This window comes from Staurois parvus, unplaced genomic scaffold (assembly GCF_062004578.1).
Source record: "Staurois parvus isolate SC_StPar_1 unplaced genomic scaffold, SC_StPar_1.0 ptg000813l, whole genome shotgun sequence".
In the NCBI taxonomy this organism is placed as follows: Eukaryota; Metazoa; Chordata; class Amphibia; order Anura; family Ranidae; genus Staurois; species Staurois parvus.
The window spans coordinates 3,797,378-3,804,262 of record NW_028318609.1 but is presented as its reverse complement, the minus strand read 5'-3'; the positions used below and the strand labels follow the sequence as shown (position 1 = coordinate 3,804,262).

Sequence of the window (6,885 nt, the reverse complement as noted above, 5' to 3'; positions counted from 1 at the left end):
ATAGGGGATATTTGCATTCCCTGTGATAGCATTAAAAGTGATAAAAAAAAAAATTTAAAGGGACAGTGTAAAAATAATTAAAAAATCAAAATAACTAAAAAAAAAAGTACCCCCCGCGCTCACACCTGAGGTGAGGTATTGCCACGAACGTCAAATCAAGGGCAGTAATTCTAACACTAGACCTCTTCTGTCAATCTAAAATGGTAGCTTGTAAAGCCTTTTAAAACGTTGCCTATGGATATTAAAAATGTATGCAGTTTGTCGCCATTGCACGGGGCATGCACCGTTTTAAAGCATGTCATGTTTGGTATCTATTTACTTGGCATACCATTATCTTTTATATTTTACCAAATAATTGGCCAATATAGTGTGTTTTTGTGAATTAAAAGTAAAAAAAGTGTATTTTTTTTTTCAATTTGTGTTTGAAAAATTGCTGCGTGAGTACTATGCGACAAAAAATTGCAGGACCCACCATTTTATTCACTAGGATGTTTGCTTTAAAAAATATATAATGTTTGGGGTTTAAATTAATTTCCTAGCAAAAATTACAGATTTTTTTCATGTGAACAAAAAGTGTCAGAAAAAGCTTGGTCTTCAGGTGGTTAGAAGAGTGAATGATGTGTGGCATAAACTTTTAATGCTGGGCATAAAATGCCCCCACCCCGCCAAAACGACCCCTTTTTGGAAAGTAGACACCCCAAACTATTTGCTGAGAGGCATGTTGAATCAATAGAAGAATTTATTTTTTTAGCACAAGTTTTTGGAAAATGACAAACAAAAAAATGTCACTTAAATGATTTATTACTCACACATGCCATGGGTATATGTGGAATCACTCCCCAAAATACATTCTGCTACTTCTCTCGGGTATGGGGGTACCACATGTGAGAGACGTTTTGGCAGTCTAGCCAAGTACAGGACCCCAAAATCCAATAAATACCTTCAGGCTTTTAAAGGGGTTTATTTCCTTATTACACTTCCTGACTACTTATCAGTTTCGAGGCCCTGAAATGCCAGGAGAGCACCAAAGCTCCCCAAATTATCACTTTTTGGAAAGTAGACACCCCAAGGAATTTGATAAGAAGCATGGTGAGTATTTTGCAGATCTCATTTGTTGCCACAAGTTTTTGGAAAATGAAGAAAAAAAAACAAAAACATATTTTTTCTATTCTTTTTTCAAAACCTTGTGAGAAAAAAATTAGATCTGCAAAATACTCACCATGCCTCTTTTTAAATTCCTTGGGGCGTCTACTTTCCAAAAAGGGATCATTTGGGGGGGGGGGGGGGTTGCGGTTGTGCTATCCTAGCATTTCAGGGCCTTCGAAACTGTGATAGGTAGTGAGGAAGTGAAATGAGGAAGTTACGCACCTTCAGGCTTTTAAAGTGGTCATTGGATTTCAAGCTCCTGTATGTGGCTAGGCTTCCAAAAAGTCTCACACGTGTGGTATCCTCATACTCGGTAGAAGTAGCAGAATGGATTTTGGGGTGTAATTCCACATATGCCCATGGTCTGTGCGAGAAATATATAATTTAAATAACTTTATGTAAAAAAAAAAATTTAAAAAAAATTGTCATTTTCCAGAAATTTGTGGAAAAAAATAAATCTTCCATCGACTCAATATGCCTCTCAGCAGATAGCTTAGGGTGTCTTTCTGAAAAGGGGTAATTTGAGAGTGTTTGTACTGTCCTGGTATTTTAGCACCTCAAGACATGTGATGAGCAGTCAGAAAGGAAAAGCTGTGTAAATTCCATTATCTAATTACATTTTGTCTAAATTTATGAGCAAATTTTTCACTTTTGTCATAAAAAAATCCCAAAAAACTAAAAAGTTTTTTTTTTTTTGTTCATAGCGCCAAAAATAAAAAGTGCACAGGTGATCAAATACCACCAAAAGAAAGCGCTTTGTGTGAAAAAAGGACAAATTTCATTTATGTACCGTGTTGCATGACCGCGCAATTGTCAATTAAACTAGTGCAGCACTGTATAGCAAAAAAATTGCGATAATTGCAGTATCTATACCATAGTTTGTGAACGCTGTAACTTTCACACAAAGCAATCAATATACACTTATTGGGATTTTTTTTTACCAAAAACATGTAGCAGAATACATTTTGGTCTAAATTTATAACTAACTTTGAGTTTACTATATATTTTTTATAGCCAAAAGTAAAAAATATTGTTTTGCTTAATGTTTTGTTTATATATTTTTTCTTAAGTCTTTTTTTGTTTATAGCGTGAAAAATAAAATGCGCACATGTGATCAACTACCACCGAAAGCTCTATTTGTGTGAAAAAAAAGGACGGAAATTTTGTTTGGGTACAGCATTGCATGACCGCGGAATTATCAGTTGAATTAGTGCAGTGCCGCGTAGCAAAAAGAGGCCTGGTCATTAAGGGGGGTAAATTCTCTAGAGGGCAAGTGGTTAACCACGTGCACTCCTGAGGATTTACCCCCCTTAATGACCAGGCCTCTTTTTGCTACTCGGCGCTGCACTAATTCAACTGATGATTCCGCGGTCATGCAATGCTGTACCCAAACAAAATTTATGTCCTTTTTTTTCACACAAATAGAGCTTTCTTTCGGTGGTAGTTGATCACCTGTACGTTTTTTATTTTTGCGCTATAAAAAAAAAAAAAGGCTGACAATTTTGAGAAAAAAACAATATGTTGGACTTTTTGCTATAAAACATGTCCAGTAAAAAAATTTAAAAATCAAATTTCGTCATAAATTTTGACCAAAATGTATTCTGCGACATGTCTTTGCTAAAAAAAAAAAAAACCCAATACGTGTAAATTAATTGGTTTACGTGAAAGTTATAGCCTCTACAAATGGCGGGAAAGATCCCCAGTGACACCAATAAAGTGATCAGTCCAAAAAAAAAAAAAAAAAACACTTGACACTGTACTAATGGCATTGGGGAGGAAGGGGTTAACTTTTTTTAGGCAAAGGGTTAACTGTGTGAGGGGAGTGTTTTACTAGTGGGCGGGGGGGTGTACTTCACAGGAACATGCTGATCCCGAGAGATAAACTCCTCTCTCAGGATCAGTGTGCTCGGAACTGACAGGGAGCAGAGCTGCATTGTAAACAATTCAGTTGTGCTCTGTGTCATTGTTTGCTGGCAATCGCTGGGATCCGGCGGGTAATGACTGGCCGGGACCCGGTGATTGACACCCGCTGCCGCAATCGGCAGGACGGGTAGGGCTTGCACGCGCCCCCTACCTGTTTTGCAAAATTATGTTTTAAAACGTGATTTTGCCCAACGGTGCCACCTTGTGGCCGTTTTTCTACAGTGGCTGGAGGGCAAGCAGTTATTTATTCATGTTTGTTAATTTGTATAAATTCCTTTGGTTGTAATTTTTCTTTTCAGCCACAAGATGGCAGTAGAATTGAGGTCTGGTCTAATCAAGCCAGCTTTGTGGAAGTTCCACTTGTATTGCTCCCTTCCTTAACCACTTCCAGTCCGGACACTTTTACCCCCTTCCTGTCCAGGCCAATTTTCAGCTTTCAGAACCATCACACTTTGAATGACAATTGCGCGGTCATGCAACACTGTACCCATATGAATTTTTTAGCATTTTTTTGAGACAGATAAAGCTTTATTTTGGTGGTATTTATTCACCACTAGGATTTTTATTTTTTTGCTATATAAATGAAAATGTCAAAAAATTTTGAAAAGTGTTTTCTTATAAAAATTTGCAAATAAATAATATTTCATCATAAATCTTGGCCAAAATTTATTCGGTTATCTTTTTAGTAAAAAAAATAAAAATGCAAATTAGTTTATAACCAAAAATTATATTTTTTTACATTTTTATTTTATATATATATTTTTTTTCTACATACTGTCACCCTAGCAGTACAGTGTCACCATGGTGACACTGTACTACTTGTGGGGGATGATTTTTTATTTTTTTTTACACTGATTGCTTTTACACCCATAAAGGCTGTAAAAGCAATAATTTCTCCTTCTCTCTGGCTGCATTCTTGATTGGTCACAGCTTGTCACATGGTACAAGGCTGTTGTGAATAGCCTTGTATCATGTGACCTCTATGATCATTCACAGATTTCGTGACGTTTATGAACGGCAACCTGCCCCTGGACTGCCACCGTCCGGCCGTTTATATTCAGCGGCCGTCCAGCAAGTGGTTAACCACCTCCCATGCGGCCGTTGTATATAAACGGCCGGACGGGGGCAGTACAGGGTCGGATGGCCGTTTATAAACAACCTCCCGGCCCCCTGCTTGTGCGCGCTCCCTGGGTGCAATTCGGTGCCCGCTGTGTCCTGCGGACACAGTGGAACACCGATCGTCGTACGGGACCTCTGTGCGAGGTCCCGATCATGTGATCACTGATTGGCCAACCAGTGATCACATGCAGAGTAGTAAGCAAGATGTCATTTCTGACATCATTGCTTACTACCTCTGAATGATCACAGAGGTCACATGGTACAAGCCTTGTACCATGTGACAAGCTGTGACCAATCACAGCTCACACAGTAGTTCTCAATGGCTGCAAGCATGCAGCCAGAGAGAAGGAGAAATTATTGCTTTTACAGCCTTTATGGGTGTAAAAGCAATCAGTGTAAAAAAAAAAATCTACACCCCCCCCCCCCCACAAGTAGTACAGTATCACCATGGTCACACTGTACTGCTAGGGTGACAGTATGTAAAAAACAAAACTAATATAAAAAAAAATGTAAAAAAAAGTTAAATTATAATTTTTGGTTATAAACTAATTTGGGTTTTTTTTTTACTAAAAAGATAATGGAATAAATTTTGGCCAAGATTTATGGTGAAATATTATTTATTTGCAAAATTTTATAAGAAAAACACTTTTTTTCAAAATTTTTGGACTTTTTCATTTACATAGCAAAAAAAATAAAAATCGCAGTGGTGACTAAATGGCCTGGACAGGAAGGGGGTAAAATGTCCAGACTTGAAGTGGTTAATGAGTCATGTTCTGTCAGCCTTTCCATTGCTGTAGTCTATTACTGCTTCGCACATGTGCAGTTGCATCCCGGATGTCTCCACCCGGCCGATGACGTCAACTTATAATATTTTCCTTATATTCCTTTTTGGAATGAAATCAATTTTTGATTCCCCTATGTTTATTCCGTTATACCTAGATGGATATCTGATGCCCATTATATTTTCCAACTTTATCATGTTACGCTTAGATGGATAATTGATGCTCATTATACTCTTCAACCTTTTTGGACATTATAGGCCAATTAGACCTTTAGACAGAATATACTTTTATACCTCTCTACAATTTTAAACAGGTAAGATTGCTTACGTTAATTTTTATTAACACCTTTTGATTTCTTTTTTTTAAATTAGTTTCTGATCTCTTTGTCTATCCTATTATGTCTAGATGGCTGTCTGATGTCCATTGTTTCTTCTCCTATGTTTGTGGATGTATAGGTCAATTAGATCTTTGTTAGGTTTCCTTCTAAAGCATTTAACAGGTAAAATTGCCCAAAGCTAGATTTAACCTAATGAATTATGATCTTGTCTTCATATCTTCCGTTTAATTTCTCTGTTTTCTATTCTATTATGCCTAGATGATATTTGATGCCCATTATATTCTCCACAACGGTTTTGGACGTGTAGACTAATTAAGATCTTTGTTAGGTCATTTTCTCCTAGCTCTGTGAGCTTTCACATCCAGAGTGAGCCATTGAGTCCCATATATGCATATATTTGATTAAATGTTTTGTATTGGATATATTAAAGTTGTTTGGTAATTATATAATTTTCCTTTGTTACACCTTTAGACTGCCTCGGTGGTTGAAATTACTTCAAAAAATCGCCCTTGAAGAAGCCCGTGAGGGTGAAACATGTAGGGAGTAACTACAATTACCTAACCAAGTTTGAATCTCAGTTTTACCCTTAGTACTGTATTTTTTCCTTTCTTGTTGTGTTTTTTACAAAAATACGAAATAAAAATTATATAACTTAATATGTTTACTATTCATGTTCATGCACCCTGAAAGTCCCATCTTCTCTATAGAATATTTGCAATTTTAAAGGATGTGGTGCAATAATCATATCTGGTCGCCCGCTTGCCCCTTCACTGTAATTTTCTCATTTGTTCATTGAAGGACACAGCAGATATTTTGATTTTTGAACCACTTGGTATAGTACATCCATCACAACCTTTTGGTTTTTCCAAAATTATGGTTTACCTTAGGCTGTGCTTTGTTTTTGTGCCTAGTGTTCTCCTAAAGGTGGGGCTACAACTCAAAAGTTCAGGGATCAAGATCTCCCACTGTGTCCTTCAGTGAGTGCTCAGAAAAGGATTTTATGGCAAGTAAAAAAAAAAAACAAATTTATGGCTAAGAAGCAGAAGTGCCCCTCTGGCAAGGGCAGTGTCAGGGTTCAGAGACAGACCTTTGCATAAACATTGTCATTTTGCCCTGAATGGAAAAGGTTCAACTGTCTCTTTAGCAGTACTCCTATGTACACCGATCTGTCATGGCTTTATGACCACGGACAGGTTAGGTGAATAACATTTATTTTGTTTCAATGGCATCTGAACTTAAGTGGTGTGTATATATAAGGCCTTAAGTAAACATGTTGTTCTTGAAAGTTGATGAGATGAAAGCAGAAAAAGGGAATTACACTTGTGTATGGGGCTGCAGACTTGTCAGGGTGTTCATGCTGAGCTGTTTTCACAGCCAAAAGCACTACAATGGGCATGTGGATATCAAACCTGGACCACGGAGCAATGGAAGAAGGTGGCCTAGTCTAATGAATCACGTTTTCTGTTACATCATGTGGCTGGCTGGGTGCATGTGTGTCGCTCACCTAGGGAAGAGATGGCACCAGGATGCAGTATGGGAAGAAGGCAAACCAGCAGAGGCAGTGTGATGCTTTGGGCA

The 6,885-nt window shown here is 37.6% G+C and overlaps 1 long non-coding RNA gene across 1 annotated transcript; it reads left to right on the top strand.

The window, feature by feature from the left end:
- Positions 1-4,913: 4,913 nt before the first annotated feature.
- LOC149444149 (uncharacterized) lies at positions 4,914-5,963 on the top strand. The gene is made up of 2 exons (XR_016306554.1): positions 4,914-5,283; positions 5,779-5,963. It is a non-coding gene; the product is annotated as an uncharacterized LOC149444149 (long non-coding RNA).
- Positions 5,964-6,885: the final 922 nt, after the last annotated feature.